The sequence below is a fragment of the Centrocercus urophasianus genome, unplaced genomic scaffold (assembly GCF_019232065.1).
Source record: "Centrocercus urophasianus isolate 14NV4802_14NV808 unplaced genomic scaffold, USGS_Curo_1.0 seq_15, whole genome shotgun sequence".
NCBI classification, from domain to species: domain Eukaryota; kingdom Metazoa; phylum Chordata; class Aves; order Galliformes; family Phasianidae; genus Centrocercus; species Centrocercus urophasianus.
The window spans coordinates 33401217-33416754 of NW_024884697.1; the positions used below are offsets into that span (position 1 = coordinate 33401217).

Here is a 15538-nt window from a genome sequence, read left to right on the forward strand (position 1 = left end):
CCATCGAAATATATACCCACAAAAAGTGAAAGCAAAGTTTTCAGAGGGATGAAATGAAATTGGGGTATTTTGCACTGGCCTCGGATAACAAAAAGAGGATCTAGAAGCAGCGAGGCTCCTGCAGAAGCCATCAGCGTGCTCTTTGCTCTTACTGCCCTTCTGTCTGGAGGTTGTGCTGCTCTAAGGGGGAAAAAGTCATCCTTGGGGGTGTGACGGTGAGGTGGTGCAGTTCCAATAAAGAGGATATTTCAGAGATGCGCAGCTTGAAAATTGTAGTTTCTGCGTGTGTGCCTGCATGTAGATGTTTTCATTAGTGGGACTTGTTATTTCCAGCACATAGCAGCTATATTTTATCCTAATATGAAGTAAGGAGATGGAGAATGACAACGACTTTTCAGTACTCTTTTGTGGCAAAATGTATATTGAAATCACTGTTATAGAAAAGAAGGGATGAAATGCTTTCTTTTTTTTTCCTAGTAAATTAAAAGGCAAAGAAACAATCGCCTCATTTTATGTTAGTAATCATTCAGAGATAAATTTATTTCCCTTTTGAAAGTGCTGCTTTTCTCCTCTACAGAAGACTTGAAAAAGCAGTCCAGTGATCTGCTTTTGGCCTTCTATCTGTGCTAAAATCTCAAGCTTAAAACTTAATTTGTGGAACACTCAAGAGGTTTTTCTTTATTCATTACTTTTTTTTTCCCCTCCCATCTCAAAGTCTGTACTGCAGTCTTCACTCTAGCTAAAAATGGGCTGAGTGTGTAGTGAAGGCTGCCTTGGTTGCTCACATCAAAGGCTTTGCAAATAAACTTCCTAAATAATGACGTGCAGTGTTCTTTCCCTGTTACCTGTGCGTTTCAGAGATGTTCTGTTTAGTGGTATGAGCTACTTCAAGTTTAGCTGGCAACTGTAGTGTAAGACTTCGTGATTATCTGAGTTCTGAGTTGCTCCATGTGCTATAAAGGTCACGTAATACATTCTATTTTTTGTGGGTTTTCTTTTTTTTTTCTTTTTTTTTCTTTTTTTTTAGCAATGCTGAATCGTACTCGAAGCACCTGTCTGCCTGGGGGTGGTGGTATAATCTGCAAAACAGAGTTGAAAGACTATAAGCTTAAAAACAGAGCTCACATATGAAAAAGACAAATGGTCTTTTGTGCTGTTTGTAATTGGTTGTCTCCCTTCTGTTACTATATACCTTCCCCAGATTAATTTTCTGAGCATTATTAAAACTTTGTGATTCTTGTGCAGGGCAGTTCATCAGAAATAAATCTCAGGTGAGCCATGACAGCTTTCTTTGTGCTGTGCTAGTTTTGCAGAATGAAACTGACTGACTTTTTAATTGAGCGCCTTTCTGGAACAGAAGCAAGCAGATGGGAATCTAGGTGAGAGCCTACAAAAGGAGGAAGAAATTCCTGAGGAAAGAAGTGTGCTGAAGATGACTTAGCTTGTGATCTAGCAGTCAGTAAATGTGGGAGCTAAAATAAGTGGCTGTCCACCTATCATCTGTAACATGGGAAGTGCAGAAATCATTGCAGTACTTGGGTGCTCAGCACTTAACTGCTGTGGTGTGAACCCTGTCGTCATAGAGTGCTGCTGGCTGCTCAGAGAGGTGCTCCTGAGGGCAAGGATGTCATATAGGTAAAAGCACTTCTGGGATATATGGTAAGAGGGGTGAGTGGGTGCTCTGTGAATTGCCCAGTAATGCTGAGGTGACCTTCAGATACCTTACTGACTTTTGAGAGTGCTCTAACTCTTAAAGGCACACTCAGCAATTTCTCTCAAGCTTTTGTGAGTTCTAATCAAGATTGCTTTTTCAGTAAACAGAACACTAAGTATACCCCATGCAACAAAAGTTTATATTTAGCTTGTGGTTGGAAGCAGTGCCACTCTTCTGCCTCAGAACAAGTGCCAAAGCAGACTGAAGTAGTCCGTGTATTTTGGTGTGTTGAGTCCCTGCTGAGTTGGGGCAGGTTTCTGCTGTGCTTTGTTGCATCTAGGTCAGGTGGAGGGATTTTTTAGTCAGCCTCTTCCTTTGAAGAGATTGAGGGAGTATCTACAGAAACTACGCAATCCCATTTGAAGGCAGACTTCATTTTCCTCTTCATACATGGTTGAGATGGTCTGTTTCCATCTTTCTATGTAAAGCAGGGAAAAGGGAAGGTCTCTCTTTTTTTTTTTTTTTATGGATTTAATAAGGGACCTGCTTAGTAAGTGACAGCTCTCAAAATTGTTCAGTGATTGAGTGCAGAAGAGCTTGAGTATCTCACTGGATGTGTCCAATGTATGTCTTTTGTCTCAGGGCCTGTCAAACATAAGAAAACTGGGGGGGATAGGCATATTAAAAATTAGACTTAAAAGTGTGTGATACTTTGCTTGTTGTAGGCAAGCAGAGTTTGGAGGAAGTCAAACACTTTGGTGGCACAAGTCATTTCTTGATGGAACAGCTGAATGAGGCTGCCTGAAGTAGTGGCAGTGAGCACTGGCCTGAAGCCCACATCTCCCTTGCTTGAGAATACCCAAAGAACACTGGGGAACTCAAAGGCCTTTTTCTTTCTTTTTTAAACTGTGTGCACCTCTCTGTGAATGCGGTTGTGAACTTTTGACATTCTGCATGGTCTTCTGGCGGCAAGGAAGGGGAAGAAGGCTGTATGCACCAGGTTGGCAATCTGCCTCTTAGGCAACCCTCAAAATGATTTGGGGGCCCTCTACCTATTCAGAATGCTCCATTTCCATAGGCAGTGTTTTTAGCAGTAGTTTTCATTGCTGAAGCAGCAGAGTGAAGGTGCTCTGGAGCCTGCAGAAAAGTGTGTAGCGGAGTTAAAGGAACTTTCTTAGAGTTGAACCAGGAAGAAGAAGAGGCACTTGGCAGTATCTACTGTATTGTTCCATTCAGCTTTCTAGTTATTAATCTGAGGAGTTTATGTCGTTTGAAGTAAGTCCCTGCTATGCAGCTATGAAGAGAGACTGCCAATTACAGTACACATGGTTAGTTCATTCTTGGCCAAGAGAGGAAGGCCGGAGAATAGTGCAGAAGTGGGAAAGCCCATCCCTTCTAATGGACATTTGTGTCCTGTGCAAAGAAACAGCATCCCGTGTTTCTCTGCAGACTAAGATTGTCTTTAGGGATCACTGGGTATCATTCCTGCAGCTGTTACAACACAGGAAGGTGTTCCACACCTTAATTATTTGACCAGTCCTTCTGCAAAAAGGATATTGCATGCCAGTGTTGATAATTCATGAAATACCTTTCAGTGTAACCCTAATCTTAGAGCCATATGAAACTTTATATCATTAATTTTCTGGACAATATTGAGGAACTGGAACAGGGGAACCGTTTATTTTCATAACTAAGGAGAAACCTTCAAGCAAGCACCTGTAATTACAATTTGTTTCCTCATAGAAACTGAAGAAAATGTGTTCTTTGCATCAAAATTTGTAGACACTGAACATTAACTTAGTTTAACTGTAAGCTTTTATTAATCTTTGTTTTCAGCAGGTAGTCTGGATTAGAGGTAGAGATGTAGTTGAACAATGTTGTTTTCTTTAGCGTGGCTTTTTTCATAACTTCATATGAAATCAGTTGGTCAAAACTTTTTCTTAAATGGATGTGCTCTGTAACACCAAAATAATGTATGTTGGCTAGCCTTCTCTTTGCTTAATCTATCCTAACTTCCAAAAGCAGACAGTCTCTGCAGGTGTTCCTTTTTGTTGCTCTATATTAATGTCTTAGCTTTTCAGGTTGTATATTTTTTTTCCCACTCAGTCATCTTCTGGAACCTAGTTACTCGTGCCGTGTTATTTCCCATGCCTGCAATGAAGGGGAATTTCTTGAAGCAGTCTTCATATATCAAGAAGAAACAAAAGGGGTGTGACCATATCTGTCTGGAAGATGAGCAGCAGATGTGTTTGTTATTAACATGGAGCATCAGAGGGGATGTCCAGGAGGCAGATGGAGGACCAGAACAGTACTAGGTGTGGTACTTGAGCACTACTGGATTCAGAGCCTTCAGCAGTTGTAGGATCAGACCAGCTGTCTTTTTTTATAAAGATATTGTGTGCAATCATGTTTTTACTTAAGATGAAGCTGATGTGCTGTCTGCTACGCGGGCCGCCTCAGAACCTGGATGATACTGGTAGCTACATCATATGGTTGTGCACTTCTTGCTTGCAGTTAAACTTCAGTATTGCCTGGTCTAATACTTTCCCCAAAAGTAAGTCATGGGAAAACTAGTAGAAAGTTGCAACCTATCTTGTTTTGTTGCTTTTTTTTTTTTTTTTAATTTTGAAAAGGGCAAACCTGAATGTAGAATGGAAGCAGTCCAGTAAGTGGAAGTTACTTAAGAATTTTACTTTCCACAATACAGTATTTAGGGCAGGATTTATTTGTTTACAAGATGACATAGCTGGGACTGAGCTGCGTGTCTGTGTGTCTAGGTTACATGGTTAAGTGCAAGGGCTGCCCAGTGGCATACTGGACAGGAATCTTTTGCTTATTAATCTTAGAACTGTTAAATAGGTAAGGTGAATCATCAAGACATTTTAAGATGCAGTCAGTAACCCTTCTCTGATCTTTCATTATGAAACTGCTTACAACATAACGTTCCAAAAGCTTCATGTCCTTAAAAAAGATGACCCATAAAACACAGCCTGCCTAGTTTCTCGTGATTGCTTATTGCATGAAGTATTGTTGAAGGGTTTTGTTAGGATTGGAGAAGTATGTAAATTAATATGGCTTGTGCTATCTTGATTCTTATGCTTCTGCAGTTGTATCTACGCCATTCTGACTTGTTTAAAATTGAGAATTGTTGGTGAATGTGATGTTCTTATCCCTGTTGGGGGAGTGGTGCATCTATTTATGCTTGTTATTCTACTCGTGCAGGTGTATGGGAAACGCTATGTGTTTTTGTGGATTTTATGATGAGCAGCATCAGAAACTTGAGTTTTTTGCTAGCTTGAATTCATCTTGATAGTTCTTGCCCGAATTATAGCAGTCCATGGATGAATTTCCAAAAAAGTTTAACATGAGCAGTATTCGTGCAATATAAGTGCACAGTGTGAGCCGCCTTGTGTTCCTAATGTGCTGTGAAATGCTTTGCTAAAAATCCAACTTGTGTTGACTTTAGTTACTTGAGAATACAACAAATTTGTAGAAATTCATGCAGGTGTTGAAGTTTGCAGCCCAGCAGTGGGAAGCTTGCAATCCCCCAGTAAATCCAGGTGCTTATAACTTTTAATTTTTTTACTGGATCCTTGATCTTCAAATGCTCTTAGTTTTGATGTATATTTTTCTACTTGCTTTTTATATAAAAATATGAGTATTGAGCATTTCTGAATCTTTGTTTTTGTAGAATCATAGAATGGCCTGGGTAGAAAAAGACCACAATGATCATCTTGTTTCAATCCCCGTTGCCAAGGCAGGATTGCTAACCATTAGACCAGGCTGCCCAGGGGCCACACACAACTTGAAATTGTTATTTTTGTTCATTGCATACTCTTCCAATTTATCTTTTCACCTTTCTTGCATTTGAGCATGCCCACTGCTTTTTTATGATTCTCTTTTCTTTTCTGATCTCCCTAAGCTTTTTGTTTCAGGAAATGACCTGAGCTGTATTGGAGTTCTGCCAGAGATCTTGTGTAGAAAACTTGTGTAAGAGCTGAAGTTCTGCAAAAACTGAGTAACTGATAGCAGTTTCAAAGTGAAGTGCTTTAGGCTACTGTATGTGGTAGTGTTTGGCATCTTTGCTTTCCATTAGTTTCTCAAGACTCAGGCAAGAAATGCTGTAACTGTGAGTAGGGATTAAAGTGAATAAATGGAACAGTACATGTGAAAAAGAAAAGTAGGTTGTACAATTTTATTCCTGATGTAGATGAAACTCCTGAAGCTGCCTTTTCCTTTTCTGTTAGGAATGTGAGTTCTGTCCAGTGAGTTAACGTGCATGTTGTGTTGATTCTTCAGTAATTTGTCCTCGCTTAGGTACAACAGCCAATATTTTGAACCAAGTACAGTCTTGCTCACTAGAAATACATCCTGCTCCTAGCCAGAGGCAAGATCATGAGATGCAGTTTACAATTCTGTTCAAATTTGTCAAGTTTAAACTGTTTGTAATTTCAGCTAATGTAATTCTGTCTTGGTTAGCCTTGCTGTGAAGTACTTATTTTAAAATGAAATTCTTTGGTGGACTTCTCACAAAGGAAACTCAAAGCCTCTTTTCTGAACTGAATGCCCAGTTGGCTACAATAATAGGAGTGAAGCTAAGGGACCATTCACAGCCTTATCTCCAGACAGCTGAAGTCATAGATCTTGAGAACCAGAGAGGATGCACTGGGTGTACTGGGAACACCCTGAGTGATGTGGAAATATGAGAGTGTGGTTTCATGGAGGGTAAACTGGCTTCACTGGAACACTCTGGGAAGACTGAGAAGTTGTTCTTCCACTCAGGCTTTTCCCAAAAGATAGGTTGTTTTGTGATGCATATCTTTAATTTGCTGAAGTGGAACTCTTTCAATAACAGGTTTAGAATGTAGCAGTAATACTTGCTCAAATAGCGTGGCGACTGTCATAGTATGACTAGTGAATGATTCTTAGATGACCAGACATGCAGGTCTGTATCTAAAAAGATCATTGCATCCAAACCTCCGAAGCAGATTTAAATTTCCAGTATGCTTTGGACATCTTTTGCTAGCCTGTGAAAGTGTAGGTTTGATTGAACTCGGCAGCATAGCAAATCTAAAGGTACTACAGGTTTCTCCAGTAAATGACAAGCTTTGAAGGTGCAGAGAAACTAACTGTGGTCTAAACAAGAGGTAGACTTCTCTTAAGAAGATTCAAATAGACTCTTGTGGAGACTTGATTAAACAAATGCAACCCTTACTAATTTGGTAACTCACTAAAGATCTGCTTCATGTAAGAGTGGTGTGGGGATGAGTGTGATTCAAATTCATTTGGTTAACATTATTCAGCTTTGTGTGTAGGTGTCATTCTGTCTTGAAGTTCAGGCTTCCAAACATGAATTGCTTACCTTTGGGTTCCTGCTTGTAACTGTCTGATGCTTTTTCCTCTCTTGGAAACTTCTGATCCGTTAAATGAGATTTTTGGGGAACTGCCTTGAGATGCATCAGCTGCTCACAGAGCAGATGCAGAACTATAGCCTGGCATGTGAAGATAAGCCACCCTTTATTTCACTGGTTTTTAAAATACCCTTGTATTGCAACAACTTAGCAGTTGCCTCCGGAGCAACTCAACTCTGATAATGTGCATCTATATGTGAGCAAGAATGGTGGGGGTGAACTTCAGCAGTTGTCTTCTTCCAGTCAAGGTATGTGTGAGAGGTTGACACTCCCTCTGCTTTCCCTCCTCAGGAGCTGCAGATAGCAGTGAGCTTGCCTCTCGGCCTCCTTTCCTCCAACTTGGGCAGCCCGGTGCCCTCAGCCTCTCCTCACAGGACATGCCTTCTGTCCTAGTTTCAACCACTTCCTCCTTTAAGTGTTTATTTCTTGCACAAACTCACCTTCATTAGTGGATTCGGCTAAAAAATTTAACTGTGAAGATAAGCAGTTAAGGCACACCTTCATTACTGCAGAAGCAGAACCACTATGTGGCAGAAGGTAGTAGCTATTGGTGGATGCCATGTTTTTTTTTTCTTTTTTTCCTAACCTTTTTCATTACTCCCCAGCCTCAAGACAGAAGTCTCAAGCTTCAAAAAAGGAACTGCTTAGGGAATTATGTATAACTTGAGTAAGTGTGAGTGATGCTTGCTCATATTCAAATACCGTACTTCTGTTAAGGACGCACTGATGGGAAGTTCTAAATGGACATGAGTAACAATTACTTGAGACTTTTTTGATATGGTTCATTTATCATAGAAGAACTAATTTTGTTCCTGATGATGATTGCTAGTACCTAATATTCTCAATTGACATAGGATTAGTGTCCTTTCAATTGCTAAAACTTTTAACCATAATTAAAATGATGTACAAGAATTGAAAGATATCTTGGGCTACTGACCTGGTTTGTAATAGAGTGACTGTAAATCATGCAGTAGAGACAGACACTGTAAATCATGCAACTTGTCATAAATTGTATTTTGAAATATATTAGTTTTCCAGGATCTTACGACATTGTTAGCTTATCAAGGGATTATGACATTTTCAGGTGGTTATTGAAGATTTGAATGTAAAGGAACTATAGCAGCCAGTCTTAAGAGGCTAGTAACAAAATGATGTAATGAAGAAGAAGATCTGTGTATGGAATCATAGACTGGTTTGGGTTGGAAAGGACCTTTAAGATCCTCTAGTTCCAGCTCCTTGCTGTAAGCAGGGACACCTCCCTCTAGACCAGGTAGGTCACAGCCACATCCAGCCTGGCCTTGAATGCTTCCTGGGCGGGGGCATCCATAACCTCACTGGGAAACCTGTTCCAGTGTCTCACCATCTTCACAGTAAAGGATTTCTTCCCAATGTCTAAACCTACCCTCTTCCAGTTTAAAGTCATTTCCTCTTGTCCTGTTGCTACATGCCCTTATAAAAAGCCCCTCCCCAGCTTTCCTGTAGGCCCCCTTCAGGTACTGGAAGGCCATTGTAAGGTCTCCCTGGAGCCTTTTCCTCTACGGTCTGAACAGCCTCAGCTCTCAGCCTGTCCTTGTAGGGGAGGTGCTCCAGCCCTCTGATCATCTTTGTGGCCCTCCTCTGGACCTGCTTCAACAACTCCATGTCCTTTCTGTATTGGGGGTCCCAGAACAAATGGGATTAAATCAAATGTCTAATATTGAAGATAGTGCAAGTAGTCATACCTTGGCATATGAGAATGCTAGCTCAGACTTTGCCCAGTGTATACTTTATATGTAGACTATAAAGAAAAATCAGCAGTGGGAACAAAGATTCAGGAAGTACTGGAATTGCAGCTGGACTGTGCATTTCCTTACGTTTAAAGGTGAGAAGGCCTTAAAGGTTCAGCAGCCAGCGTCACAGAGTAGAGCTGGCATCTCCTCGTGTAACATGAGCACCATGTGGAATTGGAGGACAGATCTGTTTCTGGGACAGAAGTGAAGCTGCCTTTTTCCAATGCTGAGTCTCTTAAGCCAACTGACAGGCTTGTTTTGGTTTTTTTTGTTTGTTTGTTTGTTTGTTTTGAAGTAACTTTCTAACTGCAGAGGCACTTCTTTAAACGAGGGAAGTCTAAAAACTGAAAAAGCCTGTACACCATACTTGCAGTCCTGCTATTTCTATCAGCTTTTGTAACAAAAGGTAAAATTTCCTGTAACAGATATGACAGTTACAAGGAGAAAGAAACGCTTCTATCTGCTGTTAATCAGGAGGATGCAGTGGGAGGTGCATCAGGTATGCTGTGATTAAGTAATCCATTAATCAAGTTTTAGAGCCAAACACTCATTCTTCTCTGTAGTGACAGTAGAGACAATTTACAGCTGTGAATTGCTGTCTTGAGTTCTCAAAACTTGCTGTGTAGTTGAATACTTAGCTTGTGTCTAGCAGAGTGTTATAATGTGATAATCATGCATTCTCTGAATTTAATGCTTGTAATATTTTTAAAAATCAGAGTATTCTTTTTCCTTACTGTCTGCCTGGATTTTTCTTAGCAAGCGTCGAAAACATTTGCAATTCATCTTTTTTTAGGAATTCTGAGATCATCAGTGTAGCTGGAAGTCAGACTGGTAGAACATGCACAAACAGCTTCTGTGGGGGATGGTGACTGCTACAGAAATTGGAAGAAAGCGCATCGCAGCAAATAGTTACCAAATAAGAGTAAATCTGATGTTGCAAATTCTAAGTCTTAAATAGACTTAATATAACTTTTAAAAGGGATTCAAAATTTAATTGACATACTTGAATTTTTGTACGAAGCTGCTAGTTGAACTCAGTGTTGGAACATAGTGTAATTACTTACTGTGTGTTGCTTCGCTCATCTTGAAAACAACAGCAACAGGCTTGCTTTTACTCTCTGTATGAAAACACTACAAGTTGCTCAGTCTTTGTCTCCAGCCATCAGTTTGCATCCTTAGAACATGCATCAAGTTTGTGTTCAAAGATCTAGCTAGGAGCTAACTTCTGACTTTGGGGGCTGAGGAGGACTATTCAGATGTTTGCATGCTAGCTCCTTTATGGAAGCTGCCCATGTGTTCTGTATTGATCAAGGTAGTTGCCATCAGTGATGGGAGGGAGACTTGGTTAAGCTGTCTCTGTAGGGTAAGCATCCCCATGAGTTGTTTGGGGAATAACTTAAATCTCCATGCCCTGTTCATGCTGTAGTAACTTGTTCCCATGCTTTCTTCTTAAGTAGTTAGAATGACTTCACATTACTGGATGCAGGCAGCTTCTTGAAACTCCTCTCAAGATTCTCTGGCATCAGTTAAAATATTTGAAGATAATTGAAGAAATATTTTTGTCCGAGGAAAATTGCTGCCTTAAAGCCCAAAAGAGCTAGCTGACCAATCCTTTTCTTTCTGTGAAATACTTGTTGTTGAGACAAGAAGCCGTCACAAACTGGAAATAAAGATTTTTAGGACTTTTTACTGAATTCACTTGCTTCCAAAGAGTCCATGTCAATAATAGAGTAGCTCTACTTCCCAGAGTCATGGGTATCAACATGTTTAATTAGAGCTTATCAACTTTTTTTATTGCTGTATCTTGTCTTTAGAATTGATTTCAGAGTACTGTTTTCTTTAAATGAGTGTGACAGCCAATTCTGGAGTATTTTAATTTAACTATTGTTAGAGGTATCACTTACCCTCTCAAGCAAGAAATTAAATTGCTTGAATTCCTAAGACATCTAAAAGTAGTGGAAATGAATTGGTTTCCATTTTGGATTCTGTTGTCAGGGTGTTGCTTATGCACTAAAATAATTCTGAGAAATCTTTCCTTGGCTTGGAGTTGAGGGCTAAGAATTCTGTATTTCTCTTACACGTAAGTATTTGGGGAATGTTAAGAACAGCACACATTCTTTCTACCCAGCTCTTTCCCTGGAGAAGGGGTTCCAAACCAGGCAAAGACTCAAAATTTTGTGGAATCTGAATAGTAGGCAATTAGGTTTAGGTTTAGCCAGTACGAGAGGTGAGAAGCATTTTCTCTTGGAAGATGGAATCCTCTGATCTTAGTCAGTGACCTGATCCTCTGAATGAGCTAGAGCTGTTCCTCCAAATGTCTGACCACTGACCTGTACTGTTCCAGAGCCAATATCCCCTCTCTGAGATGTAGAATCTCTTTTCTCCTTGGTGAATTTCTCCATGGGTGACTGCAGGTAGGTAAAGTTAATTTTCTTGATCTGCCTTCTTAATGTTTGAAACTTTTTTCTCATGGAAACAATTAAGAGGAGTTTAAGAGTACTATTCACAAGGTCATTCAAAATAACTGCTTTCAAAGAGATAAATATGCAAAGGCATCATGAAAATTTTAGTGAATATACGGCAGCTTCACAATGCAACCAGAATGTCAGGGTCTGAACATTATGAGAGTTATGGTGTCTATAAAGCTCTCAGAATGATAATGTTCTTGTGAAGGGCTATTTGCTTAATTCCATACTTGAACAACTAGTTCATATAAGTCTGTCTCAGAGACATCTTCAAGGAGTGACTGCATTTAGATCCTTTTTTGGCCTGGAGCTGAGCTCCAGTTACAACTTCATTTGGCTTAATATCACTTGGGGAGATTAAATGATTAGCTTTTCCATTCCTCAGACATGTAACAAATCCTAAAAGAAAATTTGAAGGGCGACCAGCAAACTAAGTTTTAGCCCTGCAACCTTGCTTGCCCCCCAAAAAATCAAACCTGCTTTTGTGACTATTGTATCAAGCCAAATTCCTTTCAGATTCCCCAAATGGTATTTAATCTTGCCTAAATTCTTGAAGTTCTTTATTGTGTGGTTGCTTTCTAGGAAGGCTTTACAAACAGTAAGCATACAACTTCTTCGTTCACCACTAGAGTAGCATTTTTTTTATTCCTTGACCATCTTAAAGGCCATCGCTTTGATTTGCTTTTCTTTGGAGACGTGTCTGAGAAAATGTCCGAGAGCCACTTTTTCCCACTTTATCTGGTCAGTGTAGAAAGCTGATTGTGAGTTCCTTATGTGATATTGAGGATCCTTAAAACATGTGAACCCTTTAAAATGTTTCTGTTTCAGTTGATTGTTCTGCTTGCTTTCTTCCTGGATTCAGTATGGTGTTAGGGTACAGTTCATGTGAAAATCTTATTTCTTGAAAAAGAGCAGATTTCCTAGTTTTCCTTTCTAGCTAAAACTTACACCAGACATCTGCAGAATTCAGTTATGCGAGTAGCTGTGCATATAAGTACTCAGTTGTTCAAAGCTAGTGCTTTTTGCAGTTAGGGTTGGGAAATAGGCCTTTATTTTTTTTTTTGCATGCTTCCTGTTCTTTAGTGCCTACATAGAGACCACAGTTGACAGCACTGTCCTGCCTAAGTTAGAAGAACAAAAAAGCGAGGGAAGTTGGCATTGCTCCTGTTTCTCAAAGGCTTGTCTCTTTAAGGGTAGCCAGCCTTCAAAGCAATGTAAATTTCCATTAAAATACTCTCCTTAAGAGAAGTGGGAAGGTAGGGATTCAAATAACTTATTTGGTTTATTTAGTTTGAATAAGTTTGTAATGATTTGTATCTGGTTGTTGGGTAATTCTATGGGTGCTTCTTAGGATCCTCTGTCCAATCTTGTTTTTGCTTACCTATGGCTCAGTAACTACTATACCATCTTTTCTATTGGCACCTTCCTGAGTACATCCATTTCTCAGGACTGATAGCTTTAGAATGAAGGAGTATTACCGAAATGTCCGGTTAGTGTAATCTGGCAACTATTCTTGAGGAGTTACTCTCAGCTCCTGTCTTGATAGTGCAGGTGGCTTCGTAATTTACATGGTCTTCACCAGTAACTTCCTTCCTCCTCCCCACCCCCCCAGTTGTGGTAGGAGGAGAAAGAACAAAACACGTGAAATGCAAGGGAAAGACTCTATTAGGAGAAGCTGTTTATGGTTCATACATGTTTCAGAGAAGCTAGAGGAGAAAAAAAATCAGGCATAGATGGCCATCAGTCCACCAGGAGATTGAGTTTCTGTTTCAGGTTTTATAGTGTGCATAGCTTTTAACAGTGGAACATCTTATGTTAGTGTCTTACATGAGGCTTAATGGCTTATGTTATTTCAAATGCCATCAGGGTAACTGAATGATTGGGTATTTTATGGCTTAAATCTCCTCTTTCATACTTCATCTTCCATCTTCTTCCTCTACTTCCATCACTTGTGATAAATGAGTCAATAGGAAACCATGTCAGCACTAGATGGAGCTGAACACAGTATTAATTCTGGAAGAAAGTGTTGATTCTGTCTGAAAAAGAAAGTAAAAGTGGGAACCAGGTCTCAAATGCAAGCAGTTAGTACAACACAAGGTACAGAAGGATGAGTTTGAGCTCGAGTACAGTCAGGGCAGACTGGTCAGGAATCACTGGAAAATCAAGTTCAGGCAGCACTAGTGTCCTAGTTCAGGTGGCTGAGCATGCTTGTAGCCAACAGCAAGCTGACCACTGGAAAATGAAGTGCTAAGATTTTCTTGCACTGAATAGCATGGCAGACCAACAGCTTCTTGCTCTGTAATCTGGTACTTTGTTAGCTGAGGAGGCAAAGCTCTGTAGCCAGAAAAAAACTTCTTTTGTTATGAAAGCTCTTCTTTTATTAGCAGTTAATAGACAGGTGAAGTGACATCAGGGCTGCTATTCAGAGCCTGCAGCTGGTACAGCTAAGTGGAAGCGGATGATGCTGCTTCTGCTTCATGCGGTGCTCCAGAGATGTCCATGTTAACCTTAAAGTGTAGTGAGGAGTAGGTTGTATTGTGTTTTGCTCCAAGAAGTTATGGCTGGACTGACAGTAAAGCAGCGCAGGAATGTCCAGCTACTTCTGTGCTGTACAGGGGCTGTGGGTGCGTATAATTGAAGCATTATTGTGTGCTTTTGGTAGTCAAGGAGTAGTTGTGCAAGTGGCAGACAGGTTGTCATGGGGAAGGGGAAGTTAGCACTTTGGTTGCTCATTGCTTGAATTTGGAGAAAAGGTCAGAGAAACGTTTGTTGAGCATGCTGCAGACGTTGACACATGTACAGAGATGTTAAAGCTTTTTGCTTAGGTATTTTGTGGATGAAGAGGATTGGCTGACCAAGCTGTGATCGCATGTATGTGCTTCAATTACGTACCGCACTAAAAGTAGTGAAACCAGCTCCTGGGTCTTGTAAAGCAGCTGGATACATAGGACTGAGCTTCCAAACCTGGCTGCCAGAAGAAGCCCTGGCTTGCATTAAACTCTGCTGGAAGTCACCAATGACTCAAACCAGTCAGTAAAACAGATATTTGGTATGTGCTGCTTAAGTTCTATTACTTCTGAATTACTGTCAGCCTTTGTTACTGACGTTTCTACTTTTAGTTGCTAACTTCAGACTGAATACTGAGAAAGTCTGCTCAAACCATTCTTTGCAAGACAGCGAAATTGCTGCAGTTCACTCAGATTACAGTGCTGGGATTTCCCTTACACCCACTGTGTCTTATGTCATTCCAGTGACACCTTTCCAAAAATAAAGACATAAATGAATGTTTGTTTTAAGGTAGTGACAGGTAAAGTAATTGCAGATTTAATTTGGCAGGAGTTTGAAAGGTGCTTTTCATTAATTAGAGATGATACCTTTTATAGAATCATAGGATGGCCTGGGTTGAAAAGGACCACAATGATTATCCAGTTTCACACACCCCCTGCTATGCACAGGGTCGCCAACCACCAGACCAGGCTGCTTGGAGCCACATCCAGCCTGGTCTTGAATGCCTCCGGGGATGGGGCATCCACAGCCTCCTTGGGCAGCCTGTTCCTGGTGTTTGCAGTGAGGCTTGGTACGTATGGCTTGGTAGGTCTCATGGAACATCTCCAAGGGTGCAAAATAGATTATAAACATGGTGTGAATGGTTTGGTATAGGAAGAGTGCTTTCAAAGGGTAGAATGAGAGAAGTTGTTCTGTTAGGTATGAGTGTTGCTGTTGAGCAGTCTGTCCTGCCTTGCTTCTGCCCCTGAACTTTTCTTCCATGGCAGGGGGAAGTATGAAGGCAGGTAACTCAGCCTGTTGAGTGCTGGAGTGCGTGCAGGGAAGGAGCAGAGAGCTTCTTCCTGAGGCAGTGGGAGCAGTTCTCTTAACTCAGCTGCTTGCAGGGCTGTCAGAGGGATCTTCAATTGAGCAGTGAGACCCAAAGCCAGGCCCCAGCATACTAACCCTGCAGGTTAGTTCTCAGTGAAGGTAAGTAAGCAGACAGAGCAGACAGCTATAGGCAGGCACACAGCCAGCATGGAACTCCTGGCCTGCTGGAGAGGAATGGTCTCGAAGGTGTTTCGATTGCCTTGAGATAGTTTTAAACCACAGCCATTGTAACTGCTTTAGCTATCTAGCAGAACATTAATCAGTTCTCAGATTTAAGCACGTGGTTTTCATGTAGATGTTTTTGTTGTTTTTTTGTGTGTTTGGTTTGGTTTTTGTATTTTTTCAAACTAACTTTTGGGACCC

The 15538-nt window shown here is 40.6% G+C and overlaps 1 protein-coding gene across 1 annotated transcript in view; it reads left to right on the plus strand.

Moving 5' to 3' along the window:
* The window catches only part of RAP1B (RAP1B, member of RAS oncogene family), a 29577-nt gene that overhangs the window by 867 nt on the left and 13172 nt on the right, over window positions 1-15538 (plus strand). The window lies entirely within an intron of this gene.